We start from the raw sequence: 22,995 nt of genomic DNA on the forward strand, positions 1-22,995 counted from the left end.
ATGTCATTGACTGTGTCATCAACTGACAGATTGCTTAAACATAATGAGTCGGCCCGAGAATTGAACCCTGTGGCACCCCCATAGAGACTGGCATTCCAAAGGTGAGGGACAGTAGAGGAAAAGGTCCTGTCGCCCATGGTGCGAACCCTGGTCTTTGGGACCAATTTTCAAAGCGTGGAAATAAATATGATGAAAATTCCAAAAATATATATTTTACCTTAAATGTAATTTTCTAGCTCAAATGTACTGAACAAAAATATAAATGCAACATGCAACAATTTATTTATGAATTCCTATAAGCAAATCAGTCAGTTTAAATAAATTCATTAGGCCCTAATCTATGGATTTCACATGACTGGGCAGGGGTGCAGCCATGGGTGGGCCTCGGATGGCATAGGCCCACCCACTTGGGGCCCAGGCCCAGCCAATCAGAAATAGTTTTCCCCCACAAAAGGGCTTTAATGAAGACAGAAATACTCCTCAGTTTCATCAGCTGTCCGGGTGGCTGGTCTCAGACGATCCCACAGGTGAAGAAGCCGGATGTGGAAGTCCTGGGCTGGCGTCGTTACACGTGGCCTGCGGTTGTGAGGCCAGTTAGACGTACTGCCATATTCTCTAAAATGACGTTGGAGGCAGCTTTTGGTAGAGAAATTAACAATTCAATTTTGTTGGACCATTTTGCATTCTCGTTCCCATTGTTGTGATAAGAGCAAGCACGTGCCTGCTCACACACGGAATTGTATCGCTTGAGTACAACAAAATTGAATATAATGTTGTGGATAAAGTTAGGAATTATACAATTTAATATGTAAAACATCTAAAGACCAGCGTCACTATACTGAGAGCTTTGCAGTTTCTAAAAGGACATATTTACATTTTTTTGGAGCCTTTGTTAATTTTTATCCGTGGCCCGTATACTGCAGAATGAGCAATGAAGAAGTCTTGCTGGTGCAGTTAGTTTTTCAAAACCGAGTGAAATTGTGTCTGGATACATCTATATGATAGTAAAAAAATGGAACGACTCTTAACATGTGTCTCTCGCTCTAGCTGAATCCATTGTTCCAGTCCATGACCTTGTTGTATTCGCTGATATTGTGTTTTATGTGGGACAGTTTGCACTTCAGTTACTCGCAACGCTCCCTATTCTCCAGGAATGTGGGGTCCTTACAACAGGAATGGGAGAACAAGAGAATGAGTGACATTCTTACTTTTGTGGACTGTCTCCAACTCTCCATTTTGCTGTCTGCCACACACCATCACACGCACAAACACCCTCCTAAGACATCAGTGGAAAAACATCCCATATCATGTCTTGCAGTTTCATGTGGTAAAAGCTGCATTTGATCTTTCATCTAGCAAATTTCCTAGTCTGTGATGTTTGTGTGTGTGTAGATGGGACAGAGATTTTGCTTAAGACAAACAGGAAGTCTGAGGAATGAGTGGAGAGAAGAAGAGCTTTTACCTACTATCAGTCTGTCGCACATCAGTGGTTTGGCTGAAAGGGAAACTGTGTGAAACTCCCATCCTACGCAAACAGGTTCTACAGTACAACTTCTAATGGGGATCTTCCACAAACATATTCTGTAACAAAAACTATTTTAACAGATCATTATTGAAGCTCTGGAGTGTGTCCAGATCCTATACATATTTCTCAAATCCAGCAGATTTAAAAACCCTTACCACATTCTTCCTCTGGTACTCCAGTGCTATGGTATTCATGCATTCCTTCTCCAGAAAGGTAGAAAACATATTTTAACTTTGAACGAGTCATTGCTAAAAAGCACTATGATGGGCATTAGGCTATGTTACGGTAGCTTTGTGTTTGTTAATATGATCGGTGTGTGTGTGAATTTGAAATGTGTGTGTGTGTGTGTGCATGCACATGTGAGAGGTGTGTGCATGTGACAGGCGTGTGTGTGTGGTGTATGTCACATGCTTGTGTGTGTGTCTTTCTCTTTGTCTCAGTACCAGTTGGCTGGAGGGCCGAGAAGGCAGGTTCCTCATCAGTTCTTCCATCTTGTCGAACCTCTTGGCCATGGCCTGGACCTCAGCGTGCAGCTTCTTGTACTCAGAATACTGGTCTTTGAACACAGCCTTGTACTGGTCCCTCTCCTCCTCCGTACAGATGGTCGGGTACTCTGTTGACACAGGAAATAGGAAGTAAAGGTCATCAATAACAATGGGTGCATCTCAATAGTCTCAAATGGCTTCTTTGTCCCTTATACACTCATCTGCACATTTATTTAGTAGGGATGCTTTTATGTAGAAACATATTTCTACCTCCTGGGCAGAGAGAGAGAGAAAGAAAAACAACAGGACTTTGGCTGTGACCCTGGTGGACTGGAGTTCTGCACCGTATAACCATAGATAGATAGTAGTTTAGTGAGAAGCAGACGGTCACAGTCAGCTACCCTTTAGTTCTAAAGATCCATACATTTATTCATGCAGGGAAGTTCCATTGAGACCGAAGTATATTTTTCCAAAGGAGCCCTTCACAAAAATGCAGAAAATACAAAGTACATCATAAGGAACCAGAGATACAAATGACAACAAACAAATGCAGGAGCATGATATATAAAAAACATGTACATCAGTCTGAGAACAGGTGGTTAGTACTCACACCACATAGTCTGCGATGACCACAGGTTTGGGGATGTGTCCTGCAGGGATGTGTCCTCAGCATCTCTGGCTCCATCATCAGAGGGACGGCTGGAGATGCTGCAACGTGGCTTTCCAACACCTCTGGGATCATCTGGAGGGTGGGGAGAGAGGTCTGCTCTGAGGCCCTGGATTTGCCCAGCCAGCTGTGGAATGAGGTATGGTTACTATGTTGTCAGCAGGGTTGGGGTCCATTCCATTTAATTCAGAAAGTAAACCAAATCATTCCAATTCTCATTGAAAAGCTTCAAAGAGAGTTGGAATTTCAGAGTACTTCCTGAGTTGGCTGGAAATGGAATTGACCCTAACCTTCGTTTTCATTATGCATGATCAGTTTAATGGAATGAAGAGTGACATTTGCCCTTGGGGATTATAATATTTTCTACTACTGTACTTCACCTCAGATATTGTCAGGGAAGATCTACTGGTTTTCATCTTAGAACAAAGAAGACAAATGGGAAAGGGTGAGGCAAAGTACGTCATATAACACAAGAATTGTGTGTGTCCCATCCCGCCCTCACCTCCTGTGCCAGCCCATCCCACCTCAGCCCTACCTTGTGGCGCCAAGGGAAGGGGAGCAGCAGACACCTCTAGTGGTTCCTGATTTGAGGTAATGTTTTTCCATCACAGGCGGGGAGGGAGGCGGGGGTAAGGAGAAGGGCTTGCTGTTACCGCGGATACTCTTGCCACAGAATAAGTTATTGACGAAGTCGGGAATGAATCGGTGGACAGGTTTGATGTCCATGGCCGTGGTGACGTTGTCCAGGAATTTTGAGGCGCCATCGCTAGGGGGGTAGAAGGCCCACAGCAGGCTGGTCCAGGAGGGGACAGGTGTTCAGAGCTCACAGCCAGGTCTGCCCCCCTGAGGCCCCCAAGAGGTTGTGGAGGAGAGGGCAGGGGTTCCAATCTCACAGACAGATCTGCCCCCCTGAGGCCCCCAAGAGATCGTGGAGGAGGAGGTGGGCTCTGGTCCCTCCATAAGGAGCCCACAGGGACCTGGTCGTAGTGAGGTTCTGCATCTCGGACCAGTTCGAAGCGGGCGGAAGAGTCACCTCCAGCAGACATGGGGACTCACTGGTCTCTGCCGTAGTACAGACAGACATACAAAGAGAGGCTGCTATTAGAACATGCTGGTATAAATATATTATCAAAAGATGAGCCATTAGGTTCACCCCATCAGCACTAGCAGCATGGAATGTGATACCCCATTTCAACTTGTAAGCCAGGCATGTAGGACTACAGCAATCTAACACCAATGACAATTGGTCCCTTTTCTTTGAGATAAGACCTTTTTCATTGATGACAATATTAGTATTAGTGTGTGTGTGTGTGTGTGTGTGTGTGTGTGTGTGTGTGTGTGTGTGTGTGTGTGTGTGTGTGTGTGTGTGTGTGTGTGTGTGTGTGTGTGTGTGTGTGTACAGTAGTTGCATGCAAACTACCTTGAATTATGTATGCTTGAATGCTTGAGATTCCTGGGTGTTGAACGTAGAAACCATGGCAAGAGAACAATAGGCCTACCAGATAAGCTGTTAACACACAGATCACACAAATAACCTCTAATACACCCAAACCTCATGCGGAATTGAGATTCACTGATTTATTGTTGTTTCTGATCCATATACTCCCAGTCGATGTGCAAGTAAATAAGGAATTCCCTCGACCACTCCCACAAATTGGGGGAAACAATCATTCTTTCCATTCATCCCCATTGTAAAAGAGCCAATTTCTTTGTCGATTTTTTGTTACACAGAAATAACAAAACATGCCGAAAAGGTGTTGTTCAATGTACATGTAACCAGGTCAAAAATCCTGACCTATGGATCGCAATGCTTCCACGTAGGGAAATAGAGCCCGCGAGAAGAGACATGTGGCTTCAAGCTATTCAACGTGGGAGAGTGGGAAATATAGGGACCCTGTGTCCAAATAGGCTTTGTGTGTAGAAAACATTTCATCACAGGTAAGACATTTAACTTGTTTACTATAGTCCATGTGTAACTCCATTCACCACTTGTAGCTGTATAGTCTATTTGTTTGTGTTGGTCTTGGTTAGCTTAATTTTCCGGTCGTTCGATAGTTAGCAGCCGCGTGAAAAGGGGCATGAAAAGTGGCATGAGGGAAGCCCTACAGTATTACATGTTTTTAGTGAGAACGGTCTGAAGCAGGCAATGTTTAAAAGGAATCTTTAGACATATTGTACTTTTCTTAAATGTATTTTGTAATTGACTAAAACAAGCAGACAATAAGGAAATTGAGTTTAAAAAGGGTCACATTTTTGCTGTGAGTCAATGGGGTAATCTAGGTAAGCACAGAACCAATCTACTACCGACTGGGACTATGAGCCTGATTGTATCAGGTTGTCGTTCAGCATTGACAATTGTTAGTGAGTGGACTATCCTGGTGGTTAAATCAATAAAAATGAAATTAAACTTTCCTCCCAAACCTCATCTACTGTATAAAAAAAATTACTTTATTTTTACAAACTGTGCCTGATGTGGGAAAGATCTGTAAGTTTAGTGTTCGGTAATAAAGTTATCTGACATTATCTTCCTTTACCAAATGACCATAACATCTTTACAACATTTTGGCAAGAGACAACAGTAATTTTGCAGGAATAATAATTTTAACAAAACAACAAGAGTGGTGGAAATATAATACCTCTTTCACATGCAGTCACTGGGTCAGACTTAAATGGTCTTGCTGTTCAGCTTGAACATGATTGTGTCTTCTCTCACTGTCACTCAGGTTAGGTGTTTTGGTCTTTGATCATATTTTTTTTCTTAACCCGATAAGAAAGAAATAACTCTTGAGTACACTAAAAACAAAATCCATGTATTTTCGTCTGATTGTTAAAATAATTCAAAAATAATTCTGGTATGCAGTCCACCACATGGCCACTTTGGACGAGAGGAGGTAGGCTAAGTTCGGTAACATTCGGGATAAACACACATGCAATTTCCATCCTGATAATCTATCTCCTGATCAGGAACAGATATTGGCCCAACCTGTCTATCAAAATGAAACAATTGGACTTTTACGGATTGATGGTTGTTTCTGAGCCTGATTGTACCAGGTTGCAGTTTAACATCACTAAAAGTAGGCTATTTCCATCAGATGTATCATATTACACACATCCGCAGTAGCACATTTATTGACACATCTGGATCTATTCCTAAATGTGACAATTCAGTTGATGTTTTATTATGAAATGGTTTCAATTTCACGTTGATTAATCCACCTGTTTTCTTTCTGCTAATTACCTTATCACCAACTTCTCTCTCCCTGTAGTCGTCTGACAGAAACCCACCTGGGAGGTCGAACTAGACTGGTGAGTTGGGCACGACTTTCTCAAAACTGGGATCGAAACTGGTGATATCCGACACCCCCCTGGCCCCTAGGACTTCTAATTGATACTTTTTACCGTTACTCTAATTTGCATTTCACTCATAAAATGTAGACTAGGCTTGTTCCTCCAGCTAGCTATTTCAGTTTATACAGTTTAGACAGAGCATCAACATCAGAAATATAAGCCATTTGCCACACACACAACCTATGCACAAAATGAAATGCCCTTTTATATTGTTATACTTTTTGAAAATCATGTGGAATTATATGTATCTCTGATCAGTGCATTGGACCTTTAACTCATGCAAAGTCAATCTGGATCATGGACCATACACAGCCAGTGGAGGTCAGTATGGTATCATCGACTAAAGCTGAAGGCTGCAAGGAAACTTCAGTTGATAGGTCGACACCATGACAAATGGATGGAAAGTAGCATAGGCCTATGGCTTTACGGACAACCTAACAATCACCAGTTGATCGTAAATACATTTATCTTCCTTATTATGTCGTTTCGCCATCATTCCTTGTACAGTATAAAGCTTTAGCCATACAAAACTACCACTGTCTACTGTTACAACCTGTGAGTATTTAATGGAAATACTTTAGCTGTATGAGGCCAAACATGACAGTGTATCACTGTCAATGTTTACAATAAATTATGTATATATCAGAGGATTATACATCTTCAAAATAACATTTTAAAGAAAAACACTTAACAAAGGGCAATAGATTAAGGGGGTGTGGACGTACAGTTGAAGTCGGACGTTTACATACACCTTAGCCAAATACATTTAAACTCAGTTTTTTCACAATTCCTGACATTTAATCCAAGTAACAATTCCCTGTCTTAGGTCAATTAGGATCACCACTTTATTATAAGAATGTGAAATGTCAGAATAATAGTAGAGTGATTTATTTCAGCTTTTAGTTCTTTCATCACATTCCCAGTGGGTCAGAAGTTTACATGCACTCGATTAGTATTTGGTAGCATTGCCTTTAAATTGTTTAACTTTGGTCAAATGTTTCGGGGTAACCTTTCACAAGCTTCCCACAATAAATTGGGTGAATTTCAGCAAAGAAAAGGAAGAGAGACACAGGTGAGTCAAACATTTCTTAGTGTCTTCTTTGTTGTCGGATCAAGGTGCTTATCATACTCACTCTGGTTCTTTTAAGGTCTAGGCGTACCCTCTGCATGTCTGCCCAGGTGTCCGAGTGACTGGAGTAACAGGTGGAATTCCTGGTGCCAATTGGTTGCAGCACCTGGAGTGGGTAATATTGGTGTTGAATCACCAGCCCCAGTTGGTGCCTGTAGAGCTGTCCATGGTGCTGACTCACCCTGGCCTCTCTAGCATCTTGAGCTGACCAAGGTCCTGCTTCTTCGTTGAAGCTAGGGTTGCAAAGGGTCCAAACTTTCCGGTAAATTTCTGTAAATTTTCCTGAGATATTCCATGGGAAGTTAAGTCCGAGAATTTTTCTTAAATTCATCAAAAAAGTTAGCTTATAACAGTGAACCTTTTTTGTGGGATACACATAAGGCAATGCTAGGTCTTGTGGCATATTTTGGTTAAACTATCCCCAATTCAATGGAATTGCAACCCTCTGCATGCACAGTGCATTCTTCCATCACATGTGCAGTGCACTCTTCCATCACATGTACAGCTGATTCTCAAGATCTTGCACACTAATGAGATGCTATTGAGCCCACACTACTACACTGCCTGAGCCAAGAACTACATGCTTTCTGGTGAGTTTTGATGACAATACTGGGTGGGGTGAATATATTTTATATGACAGACATCATTTTTTGTTAACTAGTAAATAGTAGCCTACAGAAAAGTGTGTTTAACTTCTTTGAGGTAGGGGGCAGTATTTTCACGTCCGGATGAAAAGCATGACAAGAGTAAATTGCCTGCTACTCAGGCCCAGATGCTATGATATGCATATTATTAGTTGATTTGGATAGGAAACACTCTGAAGTTTCTAAAACAGTTTGAATGATGTCTGTGAGCATAATAGAACTCATATGGCAGGCAAAAACCTGAGAAGAAATTCCAACCAGGAAGTGGGAAATCTGAGGTTTGTAGGTTTTCAAGTCTTAGCCTATCCAATATACAGTATCTATTGGGTCATATTGCACTTCCTAAGGCTTCCACTAGATGTCAACAGTCTTTAGAACCTTGTTTCAGGCTTCTACTGTGAAGTGGGAGAGAATGAGAGCTGATTGAGTCATGGGTCTGCCAGAAGGCCATGTGCTCAGTCAGGCGCGCGCTCCGTTCCCTTTCATACCTAAAGACAAAGGAATTCTCCGGTTGAAACATTTATAGATAGATTCATGATAAAAACATCCTAAAGATGATTAGATACATAATTTGAAATGTTTCTACGAATTATAATGGAACCTTTTTGACTTTGTCTTGACCTTGTGCCTGCGCATTTGGATTACTGTCCTAAATGCGCAAACAAAAAGGAAGTATTTTGACATAAAGATGAACTTTATCGAACAAATCAAACATTTATTGTGGAACTGTGATTCCTGGGAGTGCATTCTGATGAAGATCATCAAAGGTAAGTGAATATTTACAATGCTATTTCGGACTTTTGTTGACCCCATAACATGGCGGGTATCTGTAATGCTTATTTTGGTCTCTGAGCGCTATACTCAGATTATTCCATTGTGTGCTTTTTCCGTAAAGCTTTAAAAAAATCTGACACAGTGCATAACAGTTGTATTTGCATTAACATTTATGATGGATATTTCTGTAAATTGACGTAGCTCTCTGCACTTTCACCGGATGTTTTGGTTTGGAGGCAAAACATAACTCGCATAACTCAACATAACTCAAAGGTTAGTGATTAATTTGATCTCTATTTCTGCTTTTTATGACTCCTCTCTTTGTCTGGAAAAATGGCTGTGTTTTTTGCGTCTAGGTGCAGACCTAACATAATCGCATGGTATGCTTTTGTCGTAAAGCCTTTTTGAATTCAGACACTGCGGTTGGATTAACAACAAGTTTATCTTTAAAATGGTGTATAATACATGTATGTTTGAGGAATTTTAATTATGAGATTTCTGTTGTTTGAATTTGGCGCCCTGCACTTTCACTGGATGTTGGTCAGGTGGGACATTTGCGTCCAACATTCTCACAGAGCTTCCGCTTTCAAGGTGCGGGACTCTAACCCGGAAGCTTACAAGAAATCCCGCCATGCCCTGCGACGAACCATCAAACAGGTAAAGCGTCAATACAGGGCAAAGATTGAATCATACTACACCGGCTCCGATGCTCGTCGGATGTGGCAGGGCTTGCAAACTATTACAGACTACAAAGGGAAGCACAGCCGCGAGCTGCCCAGTGACACGAGCCTACCAGACAACCTAAATCACTTCTATGCTCGTTTTGAGGCAAGAAACACTGAGGCATGCATGAGAGCATCAGCTGTTCCGGATGACTGTGTGATCCTGTTCTCCGTAGCCGACACGAGTAAGACCTTTAAACAGGTCAACATTCACAAGACTGCGGGGCCAGACGGATTACCAGGACGTGTGCTCCGGGCATGTGCTGACCAACTGGCAGGTGTCTTCACTGAGATTTTCAACATGTCCCTGATTGAGTCTGTAATACCAACATGCTTCAAGCAGACCACCATAGTCCCTGTGGACTAAAAACATGAAGGCAACCTGCCTAAATGACTACCGACCTGTAGAACTCACGTCCATAGCCATGAAGTGCTTTGAAAGGCTGGTAATGGTACACATCAACACCATTATCCCAGAAACCCTGGACCCACTCCAATTTGCATACCTCCCAAACAGATCCACAGGTGATGCAATCTTTATTGCACTCCACACTGCCCTTTCCCTCATGGACAAAAGGAACAACTATGTGAAAATGCCATTCATTGACTACAGCTCAGCGTTCAACACCATAGTACCCTCAAAGCTCATCACTAAGCTAAGGAACCTGGGACTAAACACCCCCCTCTGCAATTGGATCCTGGACTTCCTGACGGGCTGCCCCCAGGTGGTGAGGGTAGATAGGATAACATCTGCCACGCTGATCCTCAACACTGGAGCTCCTTGGTGTCCACATCAACAACAAACTAGAATGGTCCAAACACACCAAGACAGTCTTGAAGAGGACACGACAAAGCCTATTCCCCCTCAGGAAACTAAACAGATTTGGCATTGTTCCTGAGATCCTAAAAAAGGTTCTACAGCTGCAACATCGAGAGCATCCTGACCGGTTGCATCACTGCCTGGTACGGCAATTACTCGGCCTCCGACAGCAAGGCACTTGAGAGGGTAACGTGTACGCACATGACTGGGGCAAAGCTGCCTGCCATCGAAGATCTCTACAACAGGCGGTGTCAGAGGAAACCCTGAAAATTGTCAATGACCCCATCCACCCCAGTCATAGACTGTTCTCTCTACAATCGCATGGCAAGTGGTTCCGGAGTCACAAGTCTAGAACAAAAAGGCTTCTCAACAGTTTTTACCCCCAAGCCATAAGACTCCTGAACCAAATGGTTACCTGGACTATTTGCAGTGTGTGCCCCCCTCCAACCCCTATTTTATGCTGCTGTTACTCTCTGTTTATCTTATATGCATAGTCACTTTAACTATACATTCATGTACATAGTACCTCAATTGGCCCGACCAACCAGTGCTCCCGCACATTGGCTAACCGGGCTATCTGCATTCTGTCCCACCACCCGCCAACCCCTCTTCTTACGCTACTGCTACTCTCTGTTCATCATACAGTGGGGCAAAAAAAGTATTTAGTCAGCCACCAATTGTGCAAGTTCTCCCACTTAAAAATATGAGAGAGGCCTGTAATTTTCATCATAGGTACACTTCAACTATGACAGACAAAATGAGAGAAAAAATCCAGAAAATCACATTGTAGGATTTTTTATGAATTTATTTGCAAATTCTGATGGAAAATAAGTATTTGGTCACCTACAAACAAGCAAGATTTCTGGCTCTCTCAGACCTCAGATCATTCACTTATAGGGCCCTCTATTCCACCCCCCTCGTCAACTCCCTCTCTCTCTCTCTTTGGGGTGCTGACCCAGAGATAGGCTTCTCTCTCAGCCTCTTGGACCAAGGAGAGCTGAATGTCTGTAGAGTCTGATGATTCTGGTGATGCCCCATGATGACACTTGTCCTCTACTGTACTCTACTGGACAAGGTTGGAACTGCAGCTGCCTGTGTACGCACGGTTGGACTTGTTTCAATGTTTATTCACCACGTGCCCAGGGCACAACAGATATAGTGTGTCAGTATAGTGAAATTCTTTAATTGAGAGCTCTTTCCAACAATGTAGTGATAATAACAAATCTACAAATTGTAAACAATGGACATCAGCATAATGGAGTAATACATCTCATCAATAATAATTTTAGCAGCAGAGTAGGTTGACTGAGTGGGTAGAGACCAATGGATGGGCATAGAGTCAGTGTGGATAGTCTGTGGGAGAGGGAGAGCAGTAGTTGTTAGCCATTTAACAGTCATATGGCCAGGGGATAGAAGCTGTTTAGAAGTATATTTGTCTGAGCCTTGATGCACCGGTAGCGCCTGCCGGACAGGAGCATGGAGAACAGTCCAAGTCTGGGGTGGCTGGAGTCTCTGGCAATTTTTCAGGCCTTTCTCAGACATGTATGCACGTCTTGGTTGGCTGGGAGCTCACCCCCAGTGATGAGCTGAGCCGTCTGCACCACCGTCTGTAGGGCCTTCCGGTCATGGGCCTTGCAGTTGCTATACCAGATGGTGATACAACCAGTCAGGATGCTTTAAATAGTACAGCTGTAAAAGTGCCTGAGTATCTGAGGGGCCATGCAGCATCGTTTCAGCCTGTTGAGGAAGAATAGACATTGCTTTGCCTTCTTCACGACTGTTCTGGTGTGAGAAGACCATGTTAAGTCTTCAGTGATGTGGACACCGAGGAACTTGAAGCTCTTGATCCCCCCCCCCCTCGTTTCTGTAGTCACGATCAGCTTCTTGTTCTTGCTGACGTGAAGGGAGAGGTTGTTGTCCTGGTACCACACTGCTACTTCTCTGACTTCCTCCCTGTAGGCTGTCTCATCGTCGTTGGTGATCAGGCCTACAACCTTGATGTTGGAGTCATGCGTGGCCACACAGTCGTGGATCATTAGGAAGTACACGAGGGGTCTAAGCACACACCCCTGGGCAACCCCTGTGTTGAGTGTCAGCGTGGCGAGGCTGTTATCAAGACTACCTGGACTGACGACTCCTGGCTGTCCCCATTTCTCCTTGTCGTGCTGCTGATCCAGTTTCTACTGTTCTGCCTGTGTTGACCTAAACCTGCTGTTCTGACCCTCTCTCTCCCTCTCCCTCTTTCCCCCTCTCTCTCTCCCCCTCTCCCTCCTGCACCTGCTTTCTTGACCTCTGAATGGTCGGCTATGAAAAGACAACTGACATTTACTCCTGATTATTATTTAACCCTGCTGTTCATCTATGAATGTTGGAACATCTTGAAGAACGATCGAGCCTCATAGTTTTCCATAGTTTTTATATTGTATTTCTGAGTCAAATGCGTGGTAAGAAAACAATTAGCAATGATCATCGAAATTGTTACAAGGTTGTAAAAACAATTCTTATAAATGCAGTTGGACAACGGATGAACATACTCGCCAATTAAAAAAAACATATATAATCCATCAGATGTTGACTGAAATATAGCACATATATTTTTAGTTCAGGGATTTTGGTTGGAAATTATACAATGAATTAATACATTTTTCTTAGAATGCACTTATATACATTTTCTCATTGTAGCAGGTATTTAAAATAAATATTTTGTGTTAAAATAAAGAAAATGATACATGCCTCATTTGCATAAACGCACAGGGTGTATTTTCATATATGAATGAATGAACATAAAAGTGTGAGACAGGGTTACAACCGCCAAACACTTGCTCTGTCTACCCTACCTGTGCATTGTCTAGACTGCCTCATTAATTACGGTTGTGGTCACGTTGTCTTGCATTAACAAGTGTGTCAGTAGCAGGATACCATCGGATTAAACATCAACATGTTTAGCTCGAGGTTACACCTATCTAAACATACTTTACATTGTTTGCAACACCAGACATAATATCACTACATTCTAACACTAGAGTGTTTATTTTTGGAAATTGCAAACATTTCAGGTCACACACACACACACACACACACACACACACACACACACACACACACACACACACACACACACACACACACACACACACACACACACACACACACACACACACTACTGGCAGCAGCACTCCTGGTACACGGGCAGGCCTCGACTACATTGGGACCCTGGCATGCCCCCAACACAGTCAGTTTTAGGGTACAGATAGAGAATTTCAACACATCTCTATGGCTAGGCACAGACAGTATAAAGCCAGCTAGGACACAGACAGAGGATTAGAACATAACTATAATAACATAATAGATTATATAGTTGTGATGGAGATGTTCTTGTGAAATGACTGCCCAAAGGAGTAAACCACACTATCACTCATTAGTAATTTGGCAGTACGCCCAGAACTTTGCTCAGGGAACTAGAAGGAGTGATACAATATCTCAGTTTCAAGGTAAGAAGCCTTTATGTGGTGTTAGTCAACCACATACAGGAACCAACCATACTTATACAGTTGCAAGAAAAAGTTTGAATCCTTTGGAATTACCTGGATTTCTGCAAACAAATGTGATATGTGGTATGATCTTCCTCTAAGTCACCACAATAGACAAACACAGTGTGCAAATAACACACAAATTATTGTATTTTTCTTGTCTATATTGAATACATAATTTAAACATTCAAAATGTAGGTTGGAAAAAGTATGTGAACCCCTAGGCTAACGACTTCTCCAAAAGCTAATTGGAGTCAGGAGTGTTACCAGTTGATGTTATTCTTCAATAACACAAACCCCAAAGCAAATCAACGGGATAAAAATAGATTTATTTTAAAAGGACAAATCATAGATGTTATGCTGGGAGGTAGATGTACAGTCTCCCCCCTGTCCTCAGCTTTTCTCCACAGAACAAAGGAACAGGATGTCGTCATTTTATCCCCCCCCCCACACCCTAGCCTGGGGTTGACCAATCAGAAGTCCTTGCAGTACAACTGGGTCAATGGTCAAATAACAAGTATCCTGCTACAGACTGACAGATTCCACAGACTGACATTCCACAGATTCTAAACAGCTGTTGAACTGAAAACCAACTTATATTTACATTGACATTTCCCTATTGACTATTAGTACTCTATTTAGTTTTTAGTACTCTCGCCCTCTTATCCTCTGCGTTGTGTATTTACAGTTGAAGTCGGACGTTTACATACACCTTAGCCAAATACATTTAAACTCAGTTTTTCACAATTCCTGACATTTAATCCTAGTAAAAAAATATTGGGTCAGTTAGGATCACCACTTTATTTTAAAAATGTGAAATGTCAGAATAATAATACAGAGAATTATTTATTAAGCTTTTATTTACTTCATCACATTCCCAGTGAATTAGAAGTTTACATACACTCAATTAGTATTTGGTAGCATTGCCTTTATATTGTTTAACTTGGGTCAAATGTTTCGGTAGCCTTCCACAAGCTTCCCACAATAAGTTGGGTGAATTTTGGCCCATTCCTCCTGACAGTGTTGGTGTAACTGAGTCAGGTTTGTATGCCTCCTTGCTTGCACACACTTTTTCAGTTCTGCCCACAACTGTTCTATAGGGTTGAGGTCAGGGCTTTGTGATGGCCTTTCCAATACCTTGACTTTGTTGTCCTTAAGCCATTTTGCAACAGCTTGGCTAATTTCTTTTGATTTTCCTGTGATGTCAAGCAAAGAGGCACTGAGTTTGACAGTAGGCCTTGAAATACATCCACAGGTACACCTCCAATTGACTAAATTATGTCAATTAGCCTATTAGAAGCTTCTAAAGCCATGACATAATTTTCTGGAATTGTCCAAGCTGTTTAAAGGCACAGTCAACTTAGTATATGTACACTTCTGACCAACTGAATTTGTGATATAGTGAATTATAAGTGAAATAATCTGTCTGTAAACAATTGTTGGAAAAATGTCTTGTGTCATGCACAAAGTAGATGTCCTAACTGACTTGCCAAAACTATAGTTTGTTAACAAGAAATTTGTGGAGTGGTTGAAAAACGAGTTTTAATGACTCCAACCTAAGTGTATGTAAACTTCTGACTTCAACTGTACCTCTTCCTGACCATGGCCAGAGTGTTTAGATTTACTCACTCACCGCTCTTAATATATTCCAATTGAACAATCTTCTAAGGCCGTGATACTACCTTCCCTGAAGAGTAGTTATGGTATTTGTGTCTTTTAATTGGTAACGGAACCTGATACCTAGTATTAGAACCAATACTATAACGTCTGCCAATTTACTACTGGAGAATATGTGTTCCTTTATTCGATCACACAGCGCAGTCCATCGTCTGTCCATAATATAAATCTCTCGTAAACACACACACTCAGGAAACAAAAACAAACACACAAAACAAACTGTGTTTGGTTAGGAACGTCTTCCTTTCTTATAATTTGAAAAGAGTAATATCTTCTCCATCAAAATAATTTTTAGTTACTCTGCAATTTTCAATGTTGTAACCACATGGGAGTTCCTCCTAAGCACATTTATGTGTAGGGTTTAAATGTATAGCTGGTTTCCCAAGCATAACCAACTGTATTACCAGTACACTGATTAATACATTTTATCTTACAATGTTTATTCATTTATTTATTTTTTCCATATTTTTTAAAACTTTTTGTTTCATTTATTTTTTTATTTTTGCAGGAATATTTTTTAAAATCAGGATTGTGCCCTGGAATCACATAACTCGTAACCGTGTCATATCATCCCATGGCTGCTTCTCCGCTTCACCTGAGAAACACAACCACTGTCTCTATCCAGGATACTTCTGCTTCAACAAAAAGATCCCAATCGATGTCCCCTGCTCCTACAGGGCCACCCTGCTTCAACAGTATGGTTGCCCGAGAATTACTCCTATGAATTCCTCTTTTTAGAAATAACCCCTAGTTAGTAATACAGTTTCTAACTAGGGGTGTCTTTGCTACAACAAAGACATAATGTGCTCAACCTGTTCTTAGAACAGGGTTTTCTGTGATGATTAAAAGAAAATCAGTCTCACACTGAATGTATCTTATCTGTTCGGAATGACATACTGTATCCACTCACTGACACTCTCAGCAGGTCCGAGGCGTGTCCCTCTCTGCTCCGTTCTAGTCCGTGTGTGGTAACCTGACTCACGTTTAACGGAGCCACTGCAAGCAGTTTACCCTCAGTCTCCCTGGAACAATCAGGAAGAGGAGTTGGCATCCCACCGTTGTCACCAATTTGTCATGGAATATCTAATCAAAGGGAAGAGAGGCTGCAGATTCCTTCAAACAACACTTTATTATAAGATTTGCAAAAATGGTGAATCAACTATCAACTCAACAGTGCGTAGTTGAAAAGCTCAACGAACAGTGCCGGTTCAAAGCTTTTATAAGAGAAGCACATCCTTTTTTGAATACGTGACAGTCAGCAGATAGTGTGTAAACGGTATTTAGTTGTGTGTGCAGACTCAAGATAGCACAAGGATGATAGCATGAGGGATCAACCGTCTAACTGCATTCACAACAGCAAAACACTATAAATGTGATCCTTTCTGCAAGTTTACGTACGTGACTTTCTGTTGGCAGTAAACCCACGGGATGTCACATGCTGCGGCATCACCCAAGCGGACCTTAGCTATACGCCCAGTCTTATGACTAAGTCCCACAAAGACAAGATTGTATCAGGTTAGAAAAACACTAGCATATAACAAGAGACAATTCTGTCAACGGTAAAACACAGGATATCATGATTAATTGTCATTTTCCACGATAGTCCCCAAATCCAGAGCAAATTCAAGAAAGCGTACAGTATTATTTAGAGCCATTATTGCATGGAATGCAATACGTATATGTAGGCTAAGTGTGCATTTAAAAAAATTCATGTAGTTCTGTTCTTGTTTATTAATGTTCTGTATTATGTAATGTTTTGTATGGGCCCCAGAAAGAGTAGCTGCTGGTTTTGCAGCAGCTAATGAGGATCCTAATAAAATACCAACAAAAACAGGCACAACTTTACACTTTTTAAACAACGTTTGTCGGTATTGAAAATTGGTTACCATTGACATAATTCTACGGTTGAAATGTCACACCTCAAAACAGTTAACACCAATGACATGTGCCAGGTCTATGCAGGTAAATGAGAACTTACTCAAAGCCTTGCTATACATGGAATGTCCAGTCAAATAAGACAGAGGCGTGAAATTATTAGGTTACGGGACCAATATTCCAGAGGAGATTTCAAATGGGATATAAAACACATAACTACCCCTGGACAAATGAACTCAATGACATATTTAAACTGGTAATCAGTGTGTCGTCCATGACCCCAGGCTTCCCCTGCTTCTTGTGTTGTTTATATACAGTGCCTTGCAAAAGTATTCACCCCCTCAGCATTTTTCCTATTTTTGTTGCATTACAACCAGTAATTTAAATTGATTTTTATTTGGATTTCATGTAATGGACACACACAAAATAGTCCAAATCGCTGAAGTGAAATGAAAAAAATAACTTCTAAAAAGTAAAAAACGAAAAAGTGGTGAGTGCGTATGTATTCACCCTCTTTGCTATGAAGCCGCTAAATAAGATCTGGTGCAACCAATCACATTCAGAAGTCACATAATTTGTTAAATAAAGTCCACCTGTGTGCAATCTAAGTGTCACATGATCTGTCACTTGATCACAGTATATATACACCTGTTCTAAAAGGCCCCAGAGTCTGCAACACCATTAAGTGAGGGCACCACCAAGCAAGCAGCACTATGAACACCAAGGAGCTCTCCAAGCAGGTCAGGGACAAAGTTGTGGAGAAGTACAGATCAGGGTTGGGTTATAAAAAATATATTAAACTTTGAACATCCCATGGAGCACCATTAAATACATTATTTCAAAATGGAAATAATATGGTGGCCGCCCACTAAAACACACGGACCGGGCAAGGAGGGCGTTAAATCAGAGAGGCAACGAAGAGACCAAAGATAACCCTGAAGGAGCTGCATATGGAAGAAGGTACTCTGATCAGATAAGACTAAAATGTATCTTTTTGGCCATCAAGGAAAACTCTGTCTGGCGCAAACCCAACATTTCTCATCAATCTGAGAACACCATCCCCACAGTGAAGCATGGTGGTGGCAGCATCATGCTGTGGGGATGTTTTTCATAGGCAGGGACTGGGAAACTGGTCAGAATTGAAGGAATGATGGAAGGCGCTAAATAGAGTGAAATTCTTGAGGGGAAACCTGTTACAGTCCTCCAGAGATTTGAGACTGGGACAGGGGTTCACCTTCCAGCAGGACAATGACCCTAAGCATACTGCTAAAAAAAACACTCAAGTGGTTTAAGGGGAACCATTTAAATGTCTTGGAATGGCCTAGTCAAAGCCCAGACCTCAATCCAATTGAGAATCTGTGGTATGACTTAAAGATTGCTGTACAACAGCAGAAACCATCCAACCTGAAGAAGCTGGAGCAGTTTTGCCTTGAAGAATGGGCAGGAATCCCAGTGACTAGATGTGCCAAGCTTATAGAGACATACCCCAAGAGACTTGCAGCTGTAATTGCTGCAAAAGGTGGCTCTACAAAGTATTGACTTTGGATTGCTGTACAACAGCGGAAACCATCCAACCTGAAGAAGCTGGAGCAGTTTTGCCTTGAAGAATGGGCAGAAATCCCAGTGACTAGATGTGCCAAGCTTATAGAGACATACCCCAAGAGACTTGCAGCTGTAATTGCTGCAAAAGGTGGCTCTACAAAGTATTGACTTTGGGGGGGGGGGGGGGGTGAATAGTTATGCACGCTCAAGTTTTCTTTTCTTATTTCTTGTTTGTTTCACAATAAAAAATATTTTGCATCTTCAAAGTGGTGGGCATGTTGAGTAAATCAAATGATACAACCCCCCCAAAAATCTATTTTAATTCCAGGTTGTAAGGCAACAAAATAGGAAAAATGCCACGGGGGTGAATACTTTCGCAAGCCACTGTATTGTTGTACTATAGAAGTACAGTACTTTGTACTATAGAAGTACGGTGAGTACCCACATTTTTTGTATTGCTGGTAAGTATGCTAGATTATTGTACAACCTGTAGGTTTTACCTAAATGTTAGACAGTAAGGCCCAGATACAGACTCGGCTAAACCTCGACCTGGACAAAAAAAAAATCTATGTCAATGGAGATTCAGGACTAGGCTTAATCTGTTTCTTGATTAATTCACTAAAAGTTATTATTATTTTTTATTTCACCTTTATTTAACCAGGTAGGCCAGTTGAGAAAAGGTTCTCATTTACAACTGTGACCTGGCCAAGATAAAGCAGAGCAGTGCGACAAAAACAACACAGTTACACATGGGATAAACAAACGCACAGTCAATAACACAATAGAAAGAGCAATATACAGTGTGTGCAAAAGATTAGGGAGTTAAGGCAATAAATTGTCCATAGAGGCAAAAAATTACAATTTAGCATTAACACTGGAGTGATAGATGTGCAGAAGATGATGTGCAATTAGAGATACTGGGGTGCAAAAGAGCAAATAATAACAATATGGGGATGAGGTAGTTGGGTTGGCTATTTACAGATTGGCTGTGTACAGGTTCAGTGATCGGTAAGCTGCTATGACAGCTGATGCTTAAAATTAGTGAGGGAGATATGTCTCTAGCTTCAGTGAATTTTGCAATTCGTTCCAGTCATTGGCAACAGAGAACTTGAAGGAGCGGCAGCCAAACGAGGAGTTGGCTTTGGGGATGACCAGTGAAATATACCTGCTGGAGCGCGTGCTATGGGTGGGTGTTGCTATGGTGACCAGAGAGCTGAGATAAGGCGGGGCTTTACCTAGCAAAGACTTATAGATGACTTGGAGCCAGTGGGTTTGGCAACGAATTTGAAGTGAGGGCCAGCCAACGAGAACATACAGGTCGCAGTTGTGGGTAGTATATGGGGCTTTGGTGACAAAACGGATAGCACTGTGATAAACTGCATCCAATTTGCTGAGTAGAGTGTTGGAGGCTATTTTGTAAATGACATCGCCATAGTCAATGATTGATGGGATAGTCAGTTTTACGAGGGTATGTTTAGCAGCATGAGTGAAGGAGGGTTTGTTGCGAAATAGGAAGCCGATTCAAGATTTAATTTTGGATTGGAGATGCTTAATGTGAGTCTGGAAGGAGAGTTTAGAGTCTAACCAGACACCTAGGTATTTGTAGTTGTCCAAATATTCTAAGCCAGAACCGTCCAGAGTAGTGTTGCTAGTCGGGTGTGCGGTCAGCAATCGGTTGAAGAGCATGCATTTAGTTTTTACTAGCATTTAAGAGCAGTTGAAGGCCATGGAAGGAGTGTTGTATGTCATTGAAGCTCATATGGAGGTTTGTTAAAAATTAACACAGTGTCCAAAGAACGGCCAGAAGGATACAGAATGGTGATGTCTGCATAGAGGTTGATCAGAGAATCACCAGCAAAAAGAGTGACATCATTGATATATACAGAGAAAAGAGTCGGCCCGAGAATTGAACCCTGTGGCACCCCCATAGAGACTGCCAGAGGTCCAGACAACAGGACCGATTTGACACACTGAAGGTTCCTCTTTGTATCATCCCTTCGTATTCAACCTAATCCATGATGTTACAACACAATGTTCTGTCTGAGCTGCGTGGTCCTCTGTGGATCAACACTGACATCCTACCAGGCCACGGAGGCAATGCCACACCCCTTGACCCCAATGACTTCCTGGCGGCCGGATACGGACAACCCATGTAAGTTAACCTGAACACATTTGCAGGTTCAACCCTTAACCCAAGTTGTGGTGCAACGAATCAAAGGATTGTTTATTCCGTGTGTTTGCATTTATGCCTATTGAAACAAACCTAATATGAATACATTGACTGTCATCTGCAAAACAGCCAGTGATTATCATGTAGGTTAGACTACCATGCTAGTGTGCCTGTCCCTTACCATCTCACTTTTTTTCCGTAGGCAAGCACCATGGTCTTGTAGTTGATGCGAGCTTTGACTGGAAGCCAATGGAGTTTACAGAGGAGCAGGGTGACATTGGAAAACAAGGAAAGGTTGTACACCAGATGAGCTGCAACGTTGTGGATAAGTTGGAAGGGTTTTGAAGGCACAAGTGGGGAGCCCAGCCAACCTCTGTTGCAGTAGTCCAGATGGGATATGATGAATTGGATTAATACCTGCACCACTTCCTGTGTGATGAAAGGTCGTACCCTATGGATGTTGTCTATGCAACACTCGGTTGGCTGGGCTCCCCACTTGTGCCTTCAAATCCCTTCCAACTTATCCACAACGGAAGGGTGTTGTCCAGGGTTATGCCAAGGTTCTTAGCACTCTGGGAGGTGGAAACCATGGAGGCCTTCCCCGGGAGAAAGAGCACCCCACCTTGTCAAGGTTGAGCTTGAGGTGGTGGGCTGACATCCAAGCTGAGATATTGTCCAGGTTTCAAACAATGAAGGGACAGGAAAATAAGGCGATGCTACAGTAATTAGAGGCCTAACCGTATTCTGGTATATGGAAAGGCTTTCCCAAAAACCTTCTCAGTTAACTATGTTATGTAGCTACAAAGTAGCCATAACCTGGCAGAATGATGTCATGATTTTTTGCATCAATCCAATGGCCATTTGTTTTGCAAACTCCATCTCATGTGCTACAGACCAAGCAACAGTGCTAAGTGCCTGCACACTTGAATTAAGGTTAACTATGACCCTTACCAGTGGTCTTCTGATGTGGTTTAAGCATTGTTGTGTACTTACAACATCAAATTGTGTTGTTTTTCTATTAAGAAAGCGTGACTTCGAAAGCAAAAAAACGGAATAAAATAATGTGAATTCTATTGGGTTGGACTGACTGAAAGACCAATATGGGATTGATCATTTTTAATGGTTCAGGATGTATTCTACTGTTTCTCAGATTGTTTTTACACAGGGCACCTTTTTTTAACCTTTATTTAAGTAGGCAAGTCAGTTAAGAAAAAATTCTTATTTTCAATGACAGCCTAGGAACAGTGGGTTAACTGCCTGTTCAGGGGCAGAACGACAGATTTGTACCTTGTCAGCTCGGGGATTTGAACTTGCAACCTTCTGGTTACTAGTCCAACACTCTAACCACTAGGCTACCCTGCCGCCCCTTTCCTTTGCCGGTCAAGCTGTTTGGGACATTTTGGGCAAAATTAGAGTATACCCACTTTTCCAGGCACCACTACATCACTGATGGAGCCCAGTGACTTGGTGTATAGAGAAAAGAGAAGAGGGCCGTAAAGCAGTTTATTAGTGAAGGAGCACAACAGAACAAGTGAAAGGCAATACAACAACTACCTCGTCAAATGGTGTACAAAACAGCCGTGTTGAATAAATACTCAGCAAATATGATGCTCTGACATTCTTACTAATCACTTTGTGTTCAAGAATCCTGATGGTCTTACTTACATTTTTTTGGTGCTTGTTTTTCTCACTGACACATGAATATTTTCCTTAGTGACTTAGATCTTCCACAGTCAGAGGAGTTAGCCTGAGTCCCAGATGTGTTTGTGCTGTGTTGCCAATCCATTTCTTTCAGTCTGTCATTGATTTAGTCAGAGAATGACTCAGTCCCCTTGCTGGGATGAGCAATAATAAACTTCTTGTAAGAAGGCACAAGTTCTTTGTTAACAATGTTATGGTCACACAGCAGCAACAGAGTTTGATATAGGAAGCGGAGCACACAGTAGTCAGACACACAAAGAAAATGCAGCGTTCTAGTCTGGTCCCAAAACTGTTTGTGCAGTTTTGCCAAGGCGTGACAATGACTATAGGCCTGGGGTTAGCAAGACGGCACGAACAAACCTGGGACCGGGCTAGCATCGTTTGTC

At 42.0% G+C, this 22,995-nt stretch overlaps 1 pseudogene; it reads right to left on the bottom strand.

The window, feature by feature from the left end:
• Nucleotides 1–1,043: 1,043 nt before the first annotated feature.
• On the bottom strand, nucleotides 1,044–3,723 carry LOC135535759 (MARVEL domain-containing protein 2-like; annotated as a pseudogene).
• Nucleotides 3,724–22,995: the final 19,272 nt, after the last annotated feature.

The sequence above is a fragment of the Oncorhynchus masou genome, chromosome 1 (genome assembly GCF_036934945.1).
Source record: "Oncorhynchus masou masou isolate Uvic2021 chromosome 1, UVic_Omas_1.1, whole genome shotgun sequence".
Classification (NCBI taxonomy): Eukaryota; Metazoa; Chordata; class Actinopteri; order Salmoniformes; family Salmonidae; genus Oncorhynchus; species Oncorhynchus masou.